Source organism: Theropithecus gelada, chromosome 20, assembly GCF_003255815.1.
Source record: "Theropithecus gelada isolate Dixy chromosome 20, Tgel_1.0, whole genome shotgun sequence".
NCBI classification, from domain to species: domain Eukaryota; kingdom Metazoa; phylum Chordata; class Mammalia; order Primates; family Cercopithecidae; genus Theropithecus; species Theropithecus gelada.
Genome location: NC_037688.1, coordinates 62,181,156 through 62,202,903, shown reverse-complemented (window position 1 = coordinate 62,202,903; position 21,748 = coordinate 62,181,156). Strand labels below are relative to the sequence as shown.

General features: G+C 49.4%; 1 protein-coding gene and 1 non-coding gene across 2 annotated transcripts in view; one reads left to right on the top strand and one right to left on the bottom strand.

Moving 5' to 3' along the window:
* Positions 1 to 778: 778 nt before the first annotated feature.
* Positions 779 to 860, bottom strand: TRNAL-UAG. Its single transcript has one exon. It is a non-coding gene; the product is annotated as a tRNA-Leu (tRNA).
* A 10,308-nt stretch (positions 861 to 11,168) lies between these two features.
* The window catches only part of EEF2K (eukaryotic elongation factor 2 kinase), an 85,088-nt gene continuing 74,508 nt past the window's right edge, over positions 11,169 to 21,748 (top strand). The window contains exon 1 of the mRNA XM_025371195.1: positions 11,169 to 11,723. The gene's annotated coding sequence lies outside the window, so the exon portion shown is untranslated. The remainder of the gene's footprint in view (positions 11,724 to 21,748) is intronic.

The window sequence follows — 21,748 nt, the reverse complement described above, 5'->3', positions numbered from 1 at the left end:
CTTCGTTGCTTCTCAGGGGCCAGGTTAGCATGCTGTACTGCCTAACACTTCTCCCACGTGTGATTAATTACAATGACAATGTCTGCAAATTCGATGGGTTCGAAAACATGTCTGCCTTGTACACCACCATAGCCTCAGGACAAGCACGGTTTCTGGCACATAGTAGGCCCTTCATAAACAGTTCAACAACTGTTTATAAATGAGGACCCCTAAATCAAGCCTGAAAACCAAGTAAGAGGTGAATCAACGAAGCAGAGACCTCAAGGTTGGCACCCCCACGTAGGGCCAGACCCCTACTACTCCAGGGTCACCTGGCAAGAGAGGTTTATGGGGTCCCTGGAGCCCTTTAAAGTACATGGAGCAGGCCAGAAAGGGACCCCCCCCGCCCACTCCCTAACTCAGGTCATGATTACAACCACCCGCAACTAACCATGGGAAGACCCAGACAGGCTGTTGGGAACTTTTCAAGCTAGCTCGGACGCTTTCGCCTGGAAATGGAGAGCCGTGTTTTGTTTTTTTTTGTTTTGTTTTGAGGGAGCTGGATGGGCAGGTGAAAGAGAGGTTTGTATTGGGCTAGAGAGTGAAAGAGCCTGCACTGCAGTTTCTGCCTTTTCCCTTCTCCCTTCCACTAAAAAAAAAAATCCATTATAAGCAATCTAAAGCTTAAAGACATCAGAAAGGAGAAAAAAGGAAGAGAGGTTGGAAAAGGACTACATAGAGGACTACATAAAGAGATGGTTGGCCAAAAAAGAAAAAAAAAGTGATACCCTCCGGGGTGTGGCAGCGGTGGGATTCGAACCCACGCCATCGAAATGACTGGAGCCTAAATCCAGCGCCTTAGACCACTCGGCCACGCTACCTCCCGTTAGCAGGTCTCTCTAAGCAGAATATATTAGGGTGATGACGCAGGCGCCCCCGCCCTCAAAATCTGCGCATGCTTAATATGGAACCGGCGTCTCCTGCGTTGCTCAGGGAGCGTTGGAGTCACAGTGCTCTCGTGCTCAGCAATAGTAAACACACTAGGAATGCACTATTAAAATGAAGAGGGCCTAATTATCAAACATCAATATTTTTAATATTAAATCCTCACATTTGTGTTTGGGTTTGAGTTTTCCTTGGGCGTGATCCTGTCTTCAGCCACGCAGGGGCGCTCCCGCGCTGCCGCTTCGTCCCGGGTGGGCCGGGGTCTTGCGTGGAGCCCCAGTTTGCACCGAATCAAGCTGGGTCCCCAACCTGCGGACGCTCTGTCCTGCTCAAGGCGCCTCTGTAGCCCTGCGTGGCCTCATGGCCTAGCCTTTGCCCTCGCGATGTAAGAATCAAGAGTTCAGCGGGGAAAACCATTGAACGTTGTTACAGATTCTTTGCAGGTGTGGGCTCCTTCCATATCAAACTATTAAGCTTTCATAAGCTGTGCGACCCATTTTACAGAGGAGAAAAATAGAGATGCTAAGTAACTAGCCTCGGGTGTCCCAGCCAGCCGACATTCCCCAGCCTCCCAAGACCCTTGTTCGTACGTGCAGAGGATTTTAGTGTTTTTAGGGAAAAAAAAAAAAAGCAATAAATGTAGAGTACAACCTAGCAAAATTCCATTGCCCATCATCTCGAATTATTACTAACATTTTGCATATTAGCTTCAATTTTTTTTTTTTTTTTTTTTTTGAGACTGAGTTTTGCTTTTGTTGCCCAGGCTGGAGTGCAATGGCGCAATCTTGGCTCACTGCAACCTCCGCCTCCAGTTTCAAGCGAGTCTCCTGTCTCAGCCTCCCAGGTAGCTGGGATTACAGGTGCATGCCACCACGCCCGGCTAATTTTTGCATTTTTAGTAGAGACGGGAGTTTCATCATATTGGTCAGGCTGGTCTTGAACTCCTGACTTCAGGTGATTCGCCGGCCTCGGTCTCCCAAAGTGCTACGATTACAGATGTGAGCCACCGCGCCTGACCTCAAATTTTTAAAATTAAATTTAAAATTAAAATGAATACTCTAGATAAAATTCAAGTCTCCTTTGATGTCCCCAAGTTCTATTCCCCCTTCCTTCTCTTTCAGGAGTTTCCCATCTTTTCAGTCTGTATTTTCCTAATTTCACAATCACATACGGTTTTCTATTTCCTTGCACGTGTAAGGAAAATGGCAAACAAAAATCCATGGTTGTAAAGACAGTCTAGTAAGTGGGTGTGGTAGTCTGTATAATGACCCCCTAAAGATGTCCACACTCGAACCTGTAAATATGTTACCTTCCGTGGCAAAAGGGACTTTTGCAGTTGTGATTAAATTAAGGATCTTCTGATGGGGAGAGGAACCTGGATTATCCAGGTGGTCCCAATGTAATCACAAGAGTCCTTATAAGAAAGAGACAGGTGGCCAGGCACAATGTCTCATGCTTGTAATCCCAGCACTTTGGGAGGTCGAGGCGGGCAAATCACTGGAGGTCAGGAGTTCTAGACCAGCCTGGCCAACATGGTGAAACCTCGTCTCTATTAAAAATACAAAAAATTAGCCCGGCATGGTGGCATGTGCCTGTAAACCCAAGTATTTGGGAGGCTGAAGCAGGAGAAGCACCTGAACCCGAGAGGCCGAGGTTGCAGTGAGCTGAGATCGCACAACCGCACTCCAACCTGGGCGATAGAGCAAGATTCCATCTCAAAAAAGAAAAAGAAAGAGGCAGGAATTCGAGGAGGTATGAGGATGAACCAGAGGTCCCAGTGATGTAGCCAGGAGCCAAGGAATGTTGGCAGTCTCTAGAGACTGCAAAAGGTAAGGAAATTAATTCTCCCCTAGAGGCACCAAAAAGGGAACACAAGGTGTCTTGATTTTAGCATTTCTGACTTCCAGAACAGTACCACTATAAATCTGTGTTGCTTTAAGCCACTAAATTTGTGTTTTGTTACAGCAGCAATAAGCAACTAATCGAATGGGTAAACCCATGGGCTTGGGAATGAAACAGTCTGAACTCCCATGAGCTGTGTGATCTTGGAAAAGTCGCTTCTCTCTGGGCCTCAGTTGCTCATCCCTGTAATGGAGTGATACTGATAGTATCTACCACACAGGATTTGCTGTGAGGATTAAACTCATTCATTCTCCAAATGTTTCATGAGCACCTATGATGTGTCAGGTACTGCTCTGGTCGTATCAGAGAATAAACTCAATACAGATTAAATGTGGTAATTCGGGCAGGCATGGTGGCTCATGCCAGTAATGCCATCCCTTTGGGAAGCTGAGGTGGGAGGATCGCTTGAGGCCAGGAGTTTGAGGCTACGGTGAGCTCTGATCATACCACTGCACTCTAGCCTGGGTGACAGAGAGAGATCTTGTGTCTGAACACGTGCCAAGCATTTAGATGAATCTCTGGCACATGTGAGAAGGGTGACAGTGATGACTTTGTTCTCTCCTGGTATCTTGAGGGTTCTCACCACAAGGGTTCTTTTTGGTTTTTGTTTTGTCTTGTTTTGTTTTTTTAAGACAGAGTTTCGATCTTGTGGCCCAGGCTGGAGTGCGATGGCACGATCTTGGCTCACTGCAACCTCCGCCTCCCAGGTTCAAGGGATTCTCCTGCCTCAGCCTCCTGAGTAGCTGATATTCCAAGCACCCGTCACCAAGCCCAGCTAATTGTTTTTGTTTTTTGTATTTTTAGTAGAGATGGGGTTTTGCCATGTTGGCCAGGCTGGTCTCAAACTCCTTGACCTCAGGTGACGCCCCCCCGCCTCAGCCTCCCAAAGTGCTAGGATTACAGGAGTGAGCCACCGCGGCCTGGCCACCACAAGGGTTCTTATCCAGGCACTGGCCACTTGGTGGTACTCCACGTACATCTCTCCAAACCCCCTGCTTCAAGTAGGGGTTCTCTCCCAGGATGATACTGGGCCCTGCTAGGAGGTCAACTCCAGGAGGGCAAGTGATGGTGTCTTGTTCATCCACTGCTGTATGCTCAGGACCTAGAACAGTGTTGGCAGCAGGAATATTCCTTGCAAAAAATAGTTTTGCATTCTTGGTTAAGTCCACTCCATCTTGCCACGTGAACCTAAGAGTCAGAGACAGATGCTTTCGGCAGGAGCTGCCCAGCATAAGGTCTCAGAGAACTTTTGTCTGGACTTGAGTTTCAGCAAGGAACACTCGTTACTTTTGCAAAAGTTGTTTTGTGACTTGTGACTTGCCCTCTGTGATCACAAGAAGGAAGCAGCGTCCCCTTTAGGTAAATTCCCCTACGATTGCTCAAAGCATCTTCGGGCAGTGGACCATCTGCCAACAGCATCACGTCCCCTAACTCTGTTTCTGATCATTTTATGCAAGTCAACACCTGTCCTGCACCTACTAGACCTTATTAGGCAAAAAACAGGCCTTGCGGGCTCAGGGAGGGGTTTCTGGAGCTGCTCAGAACCCTTGTGCTGGAGTTGCTTCTCTAACAGAATGAAAATCTAGTGGAGCGCCACCCGGTGGTTCATGCCTATAATCCCAGCACTTTGGGAGGCCCAGGCGGGTGGATCACCTGAGGTCAGGAGTTCGAGACCAGCCTGGTTAACATGATGAAACTCCGTCTCCACTACAAATACACAAATTAGCCGGGCGTGGTGGCACGCTCCTGTGATCCCAGCTACTCAGGAGCCTGAGGCAGGAGAATCGCTTGAACCCAGAAGGCAGAGGTTGCGGTGAGCAGAGATCACGCCACTGCACTCCAGCCTGGGCACAAAGTCTTTAAAAAATAAAATAAAATAAAATCCAGTGTTGAAGGCAAGGCCGCCAGTTCCTCTGCTCCACCCTGCATTTCTCCAGGCCCGTCGCCCTGCTGGCCTCCCACAGTCCTGCTGACAAGGCGTCTCTGGTGATTCATGCCTTCAAGGGTGACGCTGCCAGGGCAGCTCATATGCAAAGCCCATGCAAAGCCCAGCCACAGCCAGGCAAGGGTGGGAAGGCCACAGGCACCAGAGCAGCTGGGCTATGTTTGGTTTTTTATTTTTTATTTTTCTATGTGACATTTAAAAATAACTTTTGCAAAAGTAACCCATTTTCCTTGTTGAAACTCAAGCGAAGAAAGGAAAAGCACAAATGAGAAAAAAAAAATCCCTTCATTTCTCCACCCAGTTAAACTCTGTCCATACTTTGGTAAGGGAAGCCGGGTTTTGTCTTTTTAAAATTTGTGATGTAGGCCGGGCACGGTGGCTCACGCGTATAGTCCCAGCACTTTGGGAGGCCGCGGCAGGTGGATTACCTGAGGTCAGGAGTTCGAGACCAGGCTGAACAACAAGGTAAAACCCTGTCTCTACTAAAAATACAAACATTAGCCAGGAGTGGTGGCAGGTACCTGTAGTCCCAGCTACTCGGAAGGCTAAGGCAGAAGAATTGCTTGAACCCGGGAGGCAGAGGTTGCAGTGAGGTAAATTGCACCACTACACTCCAGCCTGGGCGACAGAGCAAGGCTCTGTCTCAACAAAAAGAAAAAAAAATTGTAATGTAAGGCATGCTTGTTGTACATTTTTTAAAATGTTCAATCAAAAGAATAAGATAAAAAAAGAAAAAGAAAAAAGTCAAATCACAGGCATAAAGTTAAAAGGGAAATTCTTTCCCTCACCACAGCCCTTCTTCACAACCGAATACCATAGCTCAGAAGTAACCACTGTGAAGAGTACCAGTTTGGGCTGGGTGCAGTGGCTCACACCTGTGATCCCAACACTTTGGGAGGCTGAGGCCGGCGGATCACCTGAGGCCACTGAGGTCAGGAGTTCCAGACCAGACTGGCCAACATGGCAAAACCCCATCTCTATTAAAACTACAAAAATTAGTTGGGCATGGTGGTATCCACTTGTAGTTCTGGCTTCTTAGGAGGCTGAGGCAGGAGAATCGCTTGAATCCAGGAGGCGGAGGGTACAGTGAGCCGAGATCATGCCACTGACCTCCAGCCTGGATGACAGAGTCAGACTGTCTCAAAAAAAAAAAAAAAAGAAAAGAAAAAGAAAAAAAGCTGAGCACGGTGGCTCACACCTGTAATCCTAGCACTTTGGGAGGCTAAGGCAGTTGATCAGTTGAGGTCAGGAGTTCGAGACCAGCCTGACCAACATGGTGAAACTGCCATCTCTACTACAATACAAAAATTAGCCGGGCATAGTGGCAGATGCCTGTAATCTCAGCTACTTGGGAGGCTGAGGCAGGAGAATTGTTTGAACCCTGGAGGCGGAGGTTGCAGTGAGCTGAGACCGCACCACTGCACTCCAGCCTGGGCAACAAGAGTGAAACTCCATCTTAAGAAAGAAAGAAAGGAAGGAAGGAAGGAAGGAGGGAGGGAGGGAGAGAGGGAGGACCAGTTTGAATGTATCCTTTCAGATCTTTTCCTGTGCAAATATACAGGTGAAAGAAAACTCGAAGCCCTGATGTGTCCCACCCTCATCCTGGGATTGGCTTTGCACAGGGTAAGAGAGGAACATGCTATCTACAAGAAGAGTGGGAGCTGAGTGTGGTGGCTCAGGCCTATAATCCCCAGCATTTTGGGAGGCCGAGCCAGGTAGATTACCTGAGGCAGGAGTTTGAGACCAGCCTGGCCAACATGGTGAAACCCCGTCTCTACTAAAAATACAAAAAATTAGCTGGGTGTGGTGGCAGGTGTCTGTAATCCCAGCTACTTGGGAGGCTGAGGCAGGAGAATTGCTTGAACCTGGGAGACGGAGGTTGCAGTGAACCGAGATCGCGCCACTGCACTCCAGCCTGGGTGACAGAGCAAGACTCTGTCTCAAAACAAATACACAAATTAATTTAATTTAATAAATACAAGAAGAGTGGTGTCTTCTCACTTCCTCAAGTCTTTCTGTAGCTACAGGTGAGCCATCCAGATGGCTCTGTGTTGGGCATTTCTCATATCCAGTAGGCCCAGGACCTCTGAGCCTAGGAGGTGAAACACACAACCCAAGCCCACTGTGCGCAGGGAATTTGGGCAGTTAACACTTTGGAAACCAGAGCCTTCCTATGGTGCCTACAGCCAGTGCAGCTCTTCAGTCCCGCCCTGAGCCGATGGGAGGATTACACCTGTCTTGTTGCAGTTGGGAACAGCCACGTGACTGTGACTGTAAGAGCCGGGGCTCTATCACCATGGTGAGGTAGAAACACCATAACACCATGAGTCTGTCTTTTCTTTTCTTTTTTTTTTTTGTGACAGCTTTATTGCTGTTATAATTGCTGATATAATTCACACACTCTTTTTTTTTTTTTTTTTTCTTTTTGAGATGGAGTCTCTCTGTCACCCAGGCTGGAGTGCAGTGGTGTGACCTTCCGAGTAGCTGGGATTTCAGACACACGCCACCACACCTGGCTAATTTTCATATTTTTAGTAGAGATGGAGTTTCACCATGTTGTCGCCAGGAGTTCGAGATCAGCCTGGCCTCAAGTGATCCGCCCGCCTTGGCCCCTCAAAGTGCTGGGATTATAGGCATAAGCCACCACCTGGCCTACTGCATTTTTTTTTTTTTTTTTTTTTTTTGAGACGGAGTCTTGCTCTGTCGCCCAGGCTGGAGTGCAGTGGCCGGATCTCAGCTCACTGCAAGCTCCGCCTCCCGGGTTCATGCCATTCTCCTGCCTCAGCCTCCCGAGTAGCTGGGACTACAGGCACCCGCCACCTCGCCCGGCTAGTTTTTTTTTGTAATTTTTAGTAGAGATGGGGTTTCACCGTGTTAGCCAGGATGGTCTCGATCTCCTGACCTCGTGATCCGCCCGTCTCGGCCTCCCAAAGTGCTGGGATTACAGGCTTGAGCCACCGCGCCCGGCCTGGCCTACTGCATTTTAATTATGCATTCCTCAGTCGTTTAGATTGTTTTCACGTTTTGCCTATTATGAATAATATTCCTATGAACATTCGTGTGTAAGTTTTTGTGTGGACATGTGTTTTCATTTCTGCTAGGATTTGAATTGCTGGGTTATATGGTAACTTCATGTTTAATTTTTTTAAGAATTGCCAAACTGCTTGCCATTCCCACCAGCAGTGTATGAGAGTTCTAGTTTCACTACATCCTTGCCAACACTTGCTATTATCTGAGATTTTGATTATAGTCATGCTAGTGGGTAGTGGGTGTGTTTTGATTTGCTTTCTTTGGTCACCCACGCTGGAGTGCAGTGGTGCAGTCATAGCTCACTGCAGCCTCCAGTTCCTGGGCTCAAGCAATCCTCCCACCTCAGCCTGTCGAGTAGCTGGGACTACAGGCACACACCACTGAACCTGGCTAGTTTTTCTATTTTTTTGTAGAGATGAGGGTCTTGTTATGTTGCTTTTGCTGATCTGGAGCGCTTGGGCTCAAACAATCATCCCACCTCGGCCTCCCAAAGTGCTAGGATCACGGGCATGAGCCACAGTGCCTGGCCTTGCATTTTCTTAGTGGCTAATGACTTTGAGCACCTTTTCATGTCCTTATTGGTCATTTGTATATCTTTGGAGAAATATCTATTCCAATCTTTGGCCCATTTTTAAATTGGGGTATTTATCTTTTTATTATTGAGTTGTAACAGTTCTTTATATATTCTAGCTGCAAATCCCTTATCAGATATGATTTGCAAATTTTTTTTTCCCCATTCTCTGGTTGTCTTTTCACTTTCTTTTTTGTTTGTGGTTGGTTTTTGTTTTTCGAGACAAGGTCTTACTTTGTCCCTCAGGCTAGAGTGTAGAGGCGGGATCTTGGCTCACTGCAACCTCTGCCTCCCAGGTCCAAGCGTTCTTCCCACCTCAGCCTCCTGAGTAGCTGGGACCATAGAGGCAAGCCACCACATCCGACTCATTTTTGTATTTTTTATAAAGATGATTCTTCACTATTCTGCCCAGGCTGGTCTCGAATTCCTGAGCTCCAGCAATCCGCCAGCCTCAGCCTCCCAAAGTACTGTGATTACTGGCATGAGCCACTGCGCCTGGCCTTTTTCATTTATTTATTTAATTTTTAGAGACAGGGTCTCACTCTGTTGCCCAGACTGAAGTACAGTGGCATGATCATAGCTCACTGCAGTTTCAAACTATTGGGCCCAAGGGATCCTCCTGCCTCAGCCTCCTGAGTATCTGGGACTACAGGCACACACTGCCACACCTGGGTTTTTTTTTTTTTTTTTTTTTTTTTTTTTTTTTTTTTAGTGTTTTATTTTAAAGACAGGGGTCTCGCTATGTTGCTGAGGCTGGTTTTGAACTCCTGACCCCATTGATCCTCCTGCCTTGGCCTCCCAAAGCTCTGACATTACATGTGTGAGCCACCTTGCCCGGCTTTGAGTAATTTTATTTTACTGCAGTAGACATCTCCTTGAAGGTAAGCATTTCCCCCAATTCTTAGCACCGTATTTGGCACACAATAGGAGCTTAATAAATATTTGCCATAAGAATGAATGCTCAGAAACTCCACTATTACATCCTATCTGCTCAACAACTCCCTGGAAAAGAGAGATTTTTTTTTTTTTTATGGTTACTATAAAAGGCCCAGATTAGTATTTCATTGGCCTAACTTGGATCACTGTGCTCATCCCTGAACCAATAAATGGGGCAGAAGGGATGAAATATGCTAATTGGCCAGCTCTGGCCACGTGTCCATTTTTGGAGCCAGGGGAGTGGGGAGGGCTATTTTCCTGAATTGAGAATAGGGTGAACTGGTTCCCTGAAGACTAACCAAGACGCTAATGCAAAGCAGGACACTCCTGCTGGGCAGGCAAAAATGACAGAGGCTCAGAGAAGTAAAATAACTTGCCCAAGGGCCATAGAGCTTTAAGCAGTAGCGTCTTTTTTTTTTTTCAATCTTGCTTTGGGCTTGGACAGACTAGTTCAGCATCTTTGATCTTACCTTCCTGCCTGACCGCCCCAGGATCAGAATTCTAGGTGCAATTTTGTCTTTTGCCAAAAGCTGGAGTTTACTCTCTTGGGGATTTATAAATAAGGAAAAAAGTTCTTTGAAGAGCCTTAACTTTGAAATCAGAGAAGTCTGGATTTTAGTGCTGGCTCTGCCTTTTCTAACTGCCTCACCTGGCGCATGTTATTATCTCTTTAAGTCTCAGTTTTGTTCTTTTTTATTATTTTTGTTTGTTTGTTTTTGTTCTTTTTGCGACGGAGTCTCACTCTTTCACCCAGGCTGGAGTACAACGGCACGATCTCGGCTCACTGCAACTTCTGCCTCCAGGGTTCAAGCGATTCTCGTGCCTCAGCCTCCAGAGTAGCTGGGACTACAGGCGCACCCGGCTACTTTTTTGTATTTTTAGTAAAGACGGGGTTTCACCACGTTGGCCAAGCTGGTCTCGAACTCCTGACCTCAAGAGATCTGTCGGCCCCGGCCTCCCAAAGTGCTGGGAAGATGGAATTAGAAAAATCCCTCAATAAATGTCACTCACGGCCGGGCGCGGTGGCTCAAGCCTGTAATCCCAGCACTTTGGGAGGCCGAGGCGGGTGGATCACGAGGTCAGGAGATCGAGACTATCCTGGCTAACATGGTGAAACCCCGTCTCTACTAAAAAAATACAAAAAACTAGCCGGGCGTGGTGGCGGGCGCCTGTAGTCTCAGCTACTTGGGAGGCTGAGGCGGGAGAATGGCGTGAACCCGGGAGGCGGAGCTTGCAGTGAGCCGAGATCACGCCACTGCACTCCAGCCTGGGAGCACAGCGAGACTCCGTCTCAAAAAAAAAAAAAAAAAAAAAAAAAAAGTCACTCACTGTTACTACTTTTATATCTAGAATGTGTGGAATTTCTAAAATTTCACTAACGAAGTATCTAGAAGGACCTAATATCAAAGTGTTCACAGCAGTTATTAGTTTTAATTCGTTTTCTTCTTTATACCGTATCCACTCTACCACTCATGCCACAGGTATTAAGCATCTGTGTGCCACCCAGGCCCTGTGTCAAGAGTTAGGAATAACTAGAGGAGATACTAATTTCAAAACTACACAAATAATTGCAATCGTCATACATGCCTGTTTTTACAAAGCAGAAATCAGGAAAATAAAGTATTTCCGATAAAACATATTTTAAGGTTATGTACAGAGATCTATACAAACAATCGATGGGCTTGGATCACTAGTGATTTTGGAAAGGACAGGAATACAGGAACTAAGCGAGGAGCTGGCGAGAGAGGCGGGAGAGGACGGAAGTTGGTCACTCCCTTGAATTGCTCCCTCGCTGCCGGATGCTAGGCCAGCCTTGAGCAGGAGAACCAGACGCTGTGTACTCAGCAGGGGGAGTCAGGACTTAGCGCTAACCATTGCACCTGGGGCTAGGAGCCAGCGCCGGAGCCAGGAGGCCCGCTCGGCGGCTGCAGACGCTGTGACGGCCACCTGGGGGCGGCCACGTGAGCGCCACGCCGTGCGCCCGCCAGGCCAGCCCCGCCCCTGCCCGCCTGCTTCTGCTCAACCTAGCCCAGCCCTAGCTCCAGCCTCAGCTCCCCTCCTGCCCGGATCGAGCGCCCGCACTCCCGGCCCTGCAGCCACCCGAGTCCCGCTCGCTGTAGCCTGCACGCGAGTCCCTGGCACGCGCCTCTCTCATCCCGGGATCGTCCTAGCGGCCCCCGTGCCCTTCCTGGGATCACTCCGGCGGCCCCGAGCCCCGGGATCGGTCCATCTGCCCCGCGTGGCCCCAGCTGCGTGCCCGGAGCGCCAGCCAGCGCGCCCCGCTCTCCGCTCCCCGGCACTCTCGGGGGGCCCGCCCGCCCTGCACCCTGGAGCTCCGGGCCGCGAGCCTCTGCCAACTCCTCTGGATCCTTGCGGCCGTGAGCAGCGGCTGCCGCGCCTGTCTGCCCGAGGGAGGTAGGTGTGGACGGCGGCCGCCAAGGCTGTGGGGGGCTGGGAGCGGGCGCTGCAGGCGTCTGGAGCGTGCTGGGTCTGGGCTTGGGAATGAGGCCGGAGAAGGCAAGGAAGGAGAGTGTGGGGGCGCTTCTCCTCTGGTTGTTAAACTCTCTGGGGCTCAGTGCTTGCTTTGGTGAAATGGGGAAGTTGTGCGGATTAACTGCGATGTGGATATGGAAAGCAATTGGCAAGCAATGGGCGGTGATCTGGCTGCAAGTGACAGATAGTTTGGGGGCCTCTGCCCGAGACGCCCTCGGGGCCCCTAGGAGGGTGGGCGTATCGCTGCCTTCCTGTCCCCTGCAGGGCTCAGAGCCACATCCCCCACCCTTTCCCCTGACCTAGAGGCCTGCGTCAGCCCGAATTCCCGGAACCTCCAGGACTGTGTAGACGCGCCCTTGCAGCATTGTTGGCTGCGGGAGTTCGCTTGTTGGCAGGCGCCGCTGACTTGTGCGCCAAGGGGCTGGGCATTTATAAGCCGGTGGCCGCGCAGGGGTGGGGGCCTCCTGGGTAAGCCCCGGCCTAGATCCTAGATCCCCCGGCCTGGGGGATTTCGGGGAAACAGCCCAGCTGCTCCCTGAGTGTTGACAGATGGGCCGCATGGGGAAGTGAGATCTGCCCAGAGGAACGGTCCTAGGGAGCCCGACCTCTGGGACCTCGGTGGTGGGCGCTTCTTCAGCCAGGAAAGCAGGAAACACTAGGGCTGGAGTCCTGGGTTGGAATTCTAGCTCATTTGTGCTCTCTGGCTCTCGGTTTTCTCATCGGTAAAATGGGTACAGTATTAGTATCTACCACTTGGTGTCCTTGGAAAAAGTAGATGAGTATGTATATGTCAGGTGCTTGAAACAGTGTCTGGCACACAGTGTGATAGTCTGTGGCCCCGGGAGACATCTGATGGCCGAGGGCCCTATGGTCGAGGGCCCTGGACAGGCTGTGAAGTCGCAGGGAATTGAGTCACTTAGTCTATCCTAATGTTTTTACCGAGGAGGAAACCCAGGGTCAGAGTGATCCCCAGGCCCACAGAAGCTCCCTCAGAGGAAACCAGTCACATAAACAGATTCTAAAAAGCGAGATGGAGTAAATGGGAATACAAAGCAAACAGGTGGGAGCTGAGAATGCCCACTGTGTGTGTAAAGGGGAGAGGGTGATGTTTAAGCTGAGCTGGGAAGAGGCAGGTGGAAGGAAGGTAGAGTTCAGAGATGGCGTATGCAGGTGTCTTCCTTCTCTGTGGCCTCCACAGCACCCGATGTTCATTCCTTTTTTCAGCTATTAATTCAACAAATACAGTAAAACCTCTCAACGACATGAATTTCAGTGTAACATGGCTGGGATTGGCGTCTGCCCTCCTCTCAGCCCCGTTTCTCAGAGAAGTGGGTTCGGTCCGAAGTTCTTACCCTCTGCAGGGAATGGGGAGGCCAGAAGTCAGAACTGAGATGATCACAGTTTACACATACTGGTGTACATTTTAAGAGCTACCGGTTTTTTGGGCGAGGGGCGCGGTGGCTCAGGCCTGTAATCTCAGTACTTTGGGAGACTGAGGCGGGTGGATCACTTGAGGTCAGGAGTTTGAGACCAGCCTGGCCAACATAGGGAGCCACCATTTCTATTAAAAATACAAAAATTAGCTGGGCGTGTAGGCATTAGCCTGTAATCCCAGCTACTCGGGAGGCTGAGGCAGGAGAATCGAGAATCGTTTGAACCCAGGAGGCATAGGTTGCAGTGAGCTGAGATGGCACCACTGTACTCCAGCCTGGGCAGCAAAGCGAGACTCTGTCTCAAAAAATAAAATAAGAAAGATCCGGCGTGGTGGCTCAAGCCTGTAATCCCAGCACTTTGGGAGGCCGAGACGGGCGGATCATGAGGTCAGGAGATCGAGACCATCCTGGCTAACCTGGTGAAACCCCGTCTCTACTAAAAAATACAAAAAACTAGCCGGGCAAGGTGGCAGGCGCCTGTAGTCCCAGCTACTCGGGAGGCTGAGGCAGGAGAATGGCGTAAACCCGGGAGGCGGAGCTTGCAGTGGGCTGAGATCCGGCCACTGCACTCCAGCCTGGGCGACAGAGTGAGACTCCGTCTCAAAAAAAAAAAAAATCCACCATTTTTTTTTCTTGTGCTTTTTATAACTGTACAGTACTTTTTGGCTGATTAAGGATATCACTGGCTGGGTGCAGTGGCTCCTGCCTGTAATCCCAGCCACTCTGGGAGGCCGAGGCCGGAGGATTGCTTGAGCCCAGAAGTTCAAGACCAGCCTGGCTGACAGGGTGAAACCCGGTCTCTATTTAAAATTTTAAAAAAAAATTGCTGATTTGCTTTTAAAACATTTTATTGTATTATGTGGCAGAGAAAGCTATGGGTCACCAGTATCCGTGTTCTCATCCTCCTGGGGCGCTCCCTGGATGAATTTTCCCAGGCTCCCTGACCATTCAGTAGGGCCACAAGGCTGAGTTTTCGCTGATGAAACGTGTGTCCATTTCAAGCCTCGACCCTAAAAACCTCTCATTCTTTCCTCATTTGTTGGACAAGTCAAGGGGACTTTGAAGGCCTAGAGGAGGGCAGAGCCTCAAGCCAGAAGGAGCATTTTTTGTTTTTTGTTTTTGAGATGGAATCTTGCTTTGTCACCCAGGCTGGAGTGCAGTAGTGCGATCTCAGCTCACTACAACCTCTGCCTCCCAGGTTCAGGTGATTCTCCTGCCTCAGCCTCCTGAGTCTGAGCTGGGACTACAGGTGCATGCCACCATGCCCAGCTGATTTTTGTATTTTTAGTAGAGACGGGATTTCACTGTGTTGGCCAGGCTGGTCTCAAACTCCTGACCTCACGTGATCCACCCGCCTCTTTCTAGTGCTGGGATTACAGGCGTGAGCCACCACGCCCACCCGGGAAGCCTGGGAAGGGTGTCTTTAGGGTTGTTATCTTGTGTGGGAGAGTCCCCAAAGCAGTCTCGTTCCGTCTTTGGCGGGGTTGGTGTCTGGTTGCCAGGACTCTGGGAGCTGTGCAAAGAAAGCCAAGGGTGAACAGCAGAAGCTTGGACTTGTTCAAGCTCATTCTCCAGGATTCACTATTTCTGGTCCAGTTCTTACACCTGAAGCAGAACAACTGAATGATCAGGGCTATAGCCAAAGTAATAGCAGCTGGTTGAACTAATTTAAAAGAATCACAGTGTTTTTTGTTGAGGAAGATTGGGTCTGCTGACCTAAAAGCTGCAGGTCATTACCCCAATGAACTGAGAAGGCTCCTAGAAGGTGGTTAGAGTGATGACCTTGTCTACACCTGGGATGAAGGCGGCCTGGGCCTTAAAGTGTTGCTGGATTAAATGCTTGCAGCCAAGGCTGATGAGCACAAGCAAGGAGGCTTCTTTTTTGTTGTTGTTTTGAGACAGGGTCTTGCTCTGTCACACAGGCTGGGGTGCAGTGGCACAGTCACAGCTCACTGCAGCCTGGAATTCCTCGGCTCAAGTGATCCTCCTGCCTCAGCCTCCCAAGTAGCTGGGACTACAGACATGAGCTACCACCATGCCTGGCTAACTTTTAATTTTAGTGTAGAGATGGGGTCTCACTCTGTTGCCCAAGCTGGGCTTGAACTCTGGGCTCAAGCAATTCTTCTGCCTCGGCCTCCCAAAGTGTTAGGATCACAGGCATGAGCCGTGCCCAAATGTAAGAAGGCTTCACACAAAGGAAGGAATGAGTCACTAACATGCTGATGATAAAGCAGAAGATAACAGTCCCCCCCACAACCCCCAAAGTCCCAGGGCTGTGGGACTCCAAGAGAAACGTTTCAAATGGCTGCAGAGTCAGAGGGTGGATGGCGTTCTGTTCTCCAGCTGTGAAGCTTTCGAGATCTAGCAAGGACTAGCAAGCCAGAGGAAGCACTTGGAAGTAGGTGGCTAAACTGAAGAAAATTGCCCTAGGCCAGTGTTCCTCTAACTTTAGTGCATACCAGCATCCCCAGGAGGACTTGCTTACACTTTGATTGCTGGACCCATCCCCAGAGTTTAATTTAGTAGGTCTGTAGTGAGGCTTGAGAATTTGCATTTCCAGCAAGTTGCCAGGTGAGGCTGCTGCAGTGGCTGCTGCGGCAGCTGGTCCCATACTTTTAGAAGCGCTGGTTAAGGAAGTGATGACTGCGTTGAAAGCCCTGGATTCAGCCCACACCAGCTTCAAACCCAACTCTAGTCATGTGATTTGCGGTAATTCACATAACCTCTCTGTTCCTTAGTTTTCTCATCTGTAGAGTGAAGCTAAGAGCAACTACCTCCTGGGGTTCAGGGGAGGCTTCCTGGAGGAGATGGCATCTAAGCTGAGACCTGAGGGATGAGCAGACAAGTTGGCCAGGGGATGGATAGGGAGGACAGGCTGGGGTGTGTACCAGACAGAAGGCATAGCATGTTCAGAGCCCAAGGAGGAAGGAGCACATGCCTTCTAGGGAGCTGAGAGGAGTTATGTAGCAAGTGCTTTGTAAGTGATACTGAAATGCTACCAATCTGTTCTGGGCAGGATGGCAGTGGAGAGGAAGCCAACCAGGGTATGGAAAATGGGTTGCTGGATGGGCTGAGACATAGTACAAGTTATTTGTGCTCTTTTTCACTGGCCAGAATGCAGTCACATGACCTTACCTAGCTGCAAGGGATGCTGGGAAACGCAGTCCCTGGCCTGGCAGGGGAGAAAGGATTCCTGGAGGAAAGCCAGCTCTCTGTGCCACTGTGGTTTTCAGGTCCCCTCTCTCACTTCTTCTCCACCTTGCTCACTTTGCTCTGCTCTGTTGGGTGAATGAATTTTACAGATGAAGAAGCTGAGGTTCAGAGAGGTTAAGTAATTTCCCCAGCATTCCTCAGCTGATTGTGACAGGGCCAGGAACTGAATTCATCCCAAAGGCCTTGTTTGGCTAGATCTGGTTTTGGTGCTTTTCAGATCCTCCATGAGCCAGTCTTTCCCACTACAGCCTCAGCCATGTCATTGGACTAAGTAACCCCTATGTGGTTACAACACAGTAGTTTTTTTGTTTTTTTGTTTTTTTGCGGAGGTCTGGGGGCAGGGGGATAGAGTCTTGCCCTGCTGCCCAGGCTAGAGTGCAGTGACACAGTCTTGGCTCACTGCAACCTCTGCCTCCTTGGTTCAAGTGATTCTCGAGCTTCAGCCTCCCAAGTAGCTGGGACTATACAGGTCGTGCGCCACCACGCCTGGCTAATTTTTTAACTTTTGGTAGAGATGGGGTTTCGCCATGTTGCTCAGGCTGGTCTCGAACTCCTCGCCTCAAGCGATCTACCTGCCTCGGCCTCCCAAAGTGCTGGGATTACAGGGGTCAACCACCGTGCCCAGCCACAACACAAAAGTCCTTCTGTTTCTCCATTATATCAGCAGGAAACTGCCAGCTTTTCTTCACTTACTCGTTCATTCATGCAGCACGCACTTGTGCATTTATGGTGTGTACCAGGCATTGTGCTTTGGGCTGGGAGCTGCAGAGGAACAAGACACGGTCCCTTTTGTTCAAGACACTCACGTGGTCTGGCCACCGAGAGGGCTGGGCACACAGAGTCCATATGAGAAGTGAGACGTGCTGTGTCCCTGAGCTCACCCACCAGGAGTACAGAGTGTACCGTGGACACGCAGAGGGTGCCCAGCAAGTGGTTAAACATTACAATTCAAGCTCCCTTGTGCATTTTGCTAATCAAAGCTATAATTATGATATTTTGTGTTTCATATTCCGAAATGCAGTTTTCAGATTCCTGAAACAATAAAATAGCCCTTGCATGATGACAGTTTTATATGCAGAAAACACAGTGTACTGCAATGATATTTTTACGAGCCTTTAGCAGAGCAAATGATGACGTATCTCTGGCTTCTGCAGCAGGTTGCTGTTTACGTCGGTTAAGTTGATTTCTCTGTCTCTTTTTTTTTTTCTTTTTTTGAGACAGAGTCTTGCTCTGTCACCCAGGCTGGAGTACAGTGGCACGATTTTGGCTCACTGCAACCTCCGCCTCCCAGGTCCAAGCAATTCTTCTGCCTTGGCCTCCTAAGTAGCTGGGATTACAGGTGCACACCACCACACCCAGCTAGTTTTAGTAGAGGTGGGGTTTTCACCATGTTGGTCAGATCTCAAACTCCTGACCTCGTGATCCACCCGTCTCGGCCTCCCGAAGTGCTGGGATTACAGGCGTGAGCTACCGCACCCGACCTTGTCTGTCTCTTTATGGTATGTGGGGAGATTTGTTTTTAAAGGGAAAAGGGGAAGAGAGGGTTGGGGAGGGCTCCTTAAAATTATACCAGAGGCCGGACACAGTGGCTCACACCTGTAATTCCAACACTTTGGGAGGCTGAGGCTAGAAGATCACTTGAGCTCAGGAGCGGCAAGACACCATCTCTCCAAAAATTTTTTAAAATAAGTCAGGCATGGTGGCACATGCCCGTAGTCCCAGCTACTTGGGAGGCTGAGGCGGGAGGATCCCTTGAGCCCAGGAATTCGAGGATGCAGTGAGCTATGATTATGCCAATGCACTCCAGCCTGGACGAGAGAGCAAGACACCCACCCAGTCTCTTAAAAAAGAAAAAAAAGAGCCCAGGCATGGTGGCTTACGCCTGTAATCCCAGCACTTTGGGAGGCTGAGATGGGCGGATCACCTGAGGTCAGGAGTTCAAGATCAGCCGGCACACACCTGTAATCCCAGCTACTCAGGAGGCTGAGGCACAAGAATCACTTGAACCCGGGAGGTGGAGGTTGCAGTGAGCCAAGATTTAGCCACTGCGCTCCAACCTGGGCGATAGAGTGAGACTCCATCTCAAAAAACAAAAGAAAGAAATTCCACCAGATTCATTCTAGAGCTGGGTTTCTCAGCCTCAGCACTGACATGGGGCCAGATCTTCTTCATTGTAGGGTACTGTTCTATTTATTTTAGGATGTTTAGCAGCATCCCTGGCCTCTATCCACTAGATGCTAGTTGCACCCCCTAGAGTTGCAACAACCAAAAATGTCTCTAGATGTTGCCAAATGTCCCTTGAAGGAGTAAAATTGCCCAAGGTTGAGAGCCGCTGTTCAGGACTTTGTTTCCGATTGCTGCTGTAACAAATTGCTGCAATTACTTAGCGGCTTTAAAACATCAAATTTATTATCTTATAGTTCCTGGAGATCAGAAGTTCTGAAATCTAGGAGTCAGCATTGTTGTGTTCCTTCTGGAGGCCCCAGGAGAAAATTGGTTTCTTTGTCTTGTCCAGATTCTAGGAGCTGTCCTCATTCCTTGGGCTCCTGGCCCCTCTCTCCATCTTTGAAGCCAGCAGTGTGGCAACTTCACACCTTTCTGTCTTTGGTCACATCTCTTCCTCCTAACTCTGACCCTTCTACCTCCTTTTTCTTTTTTGGAGACGGAGTCTTGCTCTGTCACCCAGACTGGAGTACAGTGGAGTGATCTCGGCTCACTGCAAGCTCTGCCTCCCGGGTTCACGCCCTTCTCCTGCCTCAGCCTCCTGAGTTCTGGGACCACAGGCGCACGCTGCCACGCCTGGCTAATTTTTTTTGTATTCTTAGTAGAGACGGGGTTTCACCATGTTAACCAGGATGGTTTTGATCTCCTGACCTGGTGATCCGCTCGCCTTGCCCTCTCAAAGTGCTGGCATTACAGGCGTGAGCCACCACGCCTGGCCTTCTCTACCTCCTTTTTATAAGGATCCTTGTGATGACACTGGGCTCACAGGATAATCCACGACTGTCTCCCATCTTAAGATCCTTAATCACATCTGCGAAGTCCCTTTGGCCATATAAGGTAACATATTCACAGGTTCCAGGGATTAGGATGTAGACATCTTAGGGGGACCATTTTTCTGCCTGCCACATAGACAGTTTGGCCTCAGGGTATAATGAAATTTGCTTATGGAGGGCTTGTAGGGAGCGAAGTGATTTAGGGAGCCGGAGACTGGGGGATTATTGGGGCATAACAGCAGCTAGTACTTTTGAGAGTCAAGTCTATCCCAGACACCATGTGCCTAATCTCATTGTATCCTCAGAGCAACTGCTGCAGGGGTACTGTTTAGCTGACCCCTGTTTACAGAGGAGGCAACTATCCAAGGAAGGCTTTCTGGAGGCCAGGTGCAGTAGCTCATGCATGTAATCAATTTTGGGAGGTCAAGGCAGGAGGATCGCTAGGGGCCAGGAGTTCAGAGGCAAGAGGATCACTTGAGCTTGGGAGACTGAGGCTGCAGTGAGCCATGATTGCACCACTGCACTCCAGCCTGGGTGACAGAGTGAGACCCTGTCTCAAAAAAAAAAAAAAAAAAAAGAGACCAGAGACCAGCCTGGGCAATGTAGGGAGATGCTCATCTCTACAAAAATAAAATAACATACTTAGCCAGATGTGGGTGGTATGCACCTGTAGTCCCAGGTACTCTGGAGGCTGAGGTGGGAGGATCACTTGAGCCCAGGAGTTGGAGGCTGCAGTGAGCTATGATTGCACCACTGCACTGCAGCCTGGCCAACAGAGCCAGACTCCCTTTCTCTCAACGACGACAACAACTACAACAACAACAACAACAATAATACAACAAACCCAAAAGAGACAAACAAGAAAGGCTCTCTGGAGGAGGCCAAAATTTGAGCTGCGTCTTGAAGAGATTAAAGGGTTTTGCTAGTGAGTGGGAAAGGGATTCCAGGCAGAGGTGTTACTGGTGGAGGGTGTCCATGTTCTTGGCGTTTTAAGCAAACAATTGGACAAAACACACGAACAAAGGAAGGAAAGAATAAAGCAATGAAAGCAAATATTTACGGAAAACAAAAGTACACTTCACAGGGTGGGAGTGGGCTCGAGCAGGTGGCTTACAGAACTGCCTGGGGTTTAAACACCCTCTAGAGGTTTCCCGTTGGTTACTTGATGTATACCCTATGTAAATGAAGTAGTGGCCTGGGATCAGTCTGATAGGTTGTGGAGAGCCACCAATCAGAGGCTGAAGTGAAGTTACAAATGAAGACTCCTATACAAATGAAGACTTGGCCAGCACCAGCCTGATTGGTTGTGGGAAGGGACCAATCAGAGATAATTTCAGGTTTTCATCTGCCACGCAGAAAATTTGGGGGTTGCAAAGGGAGCAGCCTCTGTTCCTTTTGTTACTTGGGCGTGGAAAATTGAGATTTTCCTTTTGATTTAGTTTTAGGAGGTCAGCCTGAATCAGCCTCAGGTTCCCTGCCTCCAGACCCTATTCTTCTGCCTCAGAGGCACCTGCAGATAGATACGAGGGCAAGGAGGTGAGGAGAATTTGGTGGTGCCTGGAGATTGATTCTTAGACTTGGAAACTTGGGAAGCTGAGATGGCAGGGAGGAAGGGATGGATGGGCTTGATTCTGTAAATTGGTTCTTTCATTCTGATGTGAAGTGTACTATTTCTCTCAATAGTTTAAATAAATGTTTATGAGCACCCACTATATGCTAGGGGTGCAGACATTAATAAGACACTGATGTGAACTCTTAGCATGATGCTTGACTTAATCACTCCTAATGCTGCACCCCAGTAAATAAACACTGAGCAGCCAGGTGCAGTGGCTCATGCCTGTAATCCCAGCACTTTGGGATGCTGAGGCAGGCGGATCACTTGAGGTCAGGAGTTCAAGACCAGCCTGACCAACATGGTGAAACCCCGTCTCTACTAAAAATACAAAAATTAGCCAGGCATGGTGGCGGGTGGCTGTAATCCCAGCTACTCAGGAGGCTGAGGCAGGAGAATCACTTGAACCCGGGAGGCAGAGGTTGCAGTGAGCCGAGATCGCACCACTGCACTCCAGCCTGGGTAACAGAGCGAGACTCCGTCTCAAAACAAAAGAAACACTAAACAGAAAGGTATCTGAGTTCATGTTGAGCACCTGTGCACTGAAGGCAATACAAGGTATGGGGGGAGGGATGGAGACAGCAGTGCAGAACTTAGGATGTCACAGCCTGCCTGACAAGTCTGTTGTCTAGAACAGGGTCCCAGCTCCTAATGGTGGGACCCAGGATTCAAACCCTGGCCATGCGGCTGTAG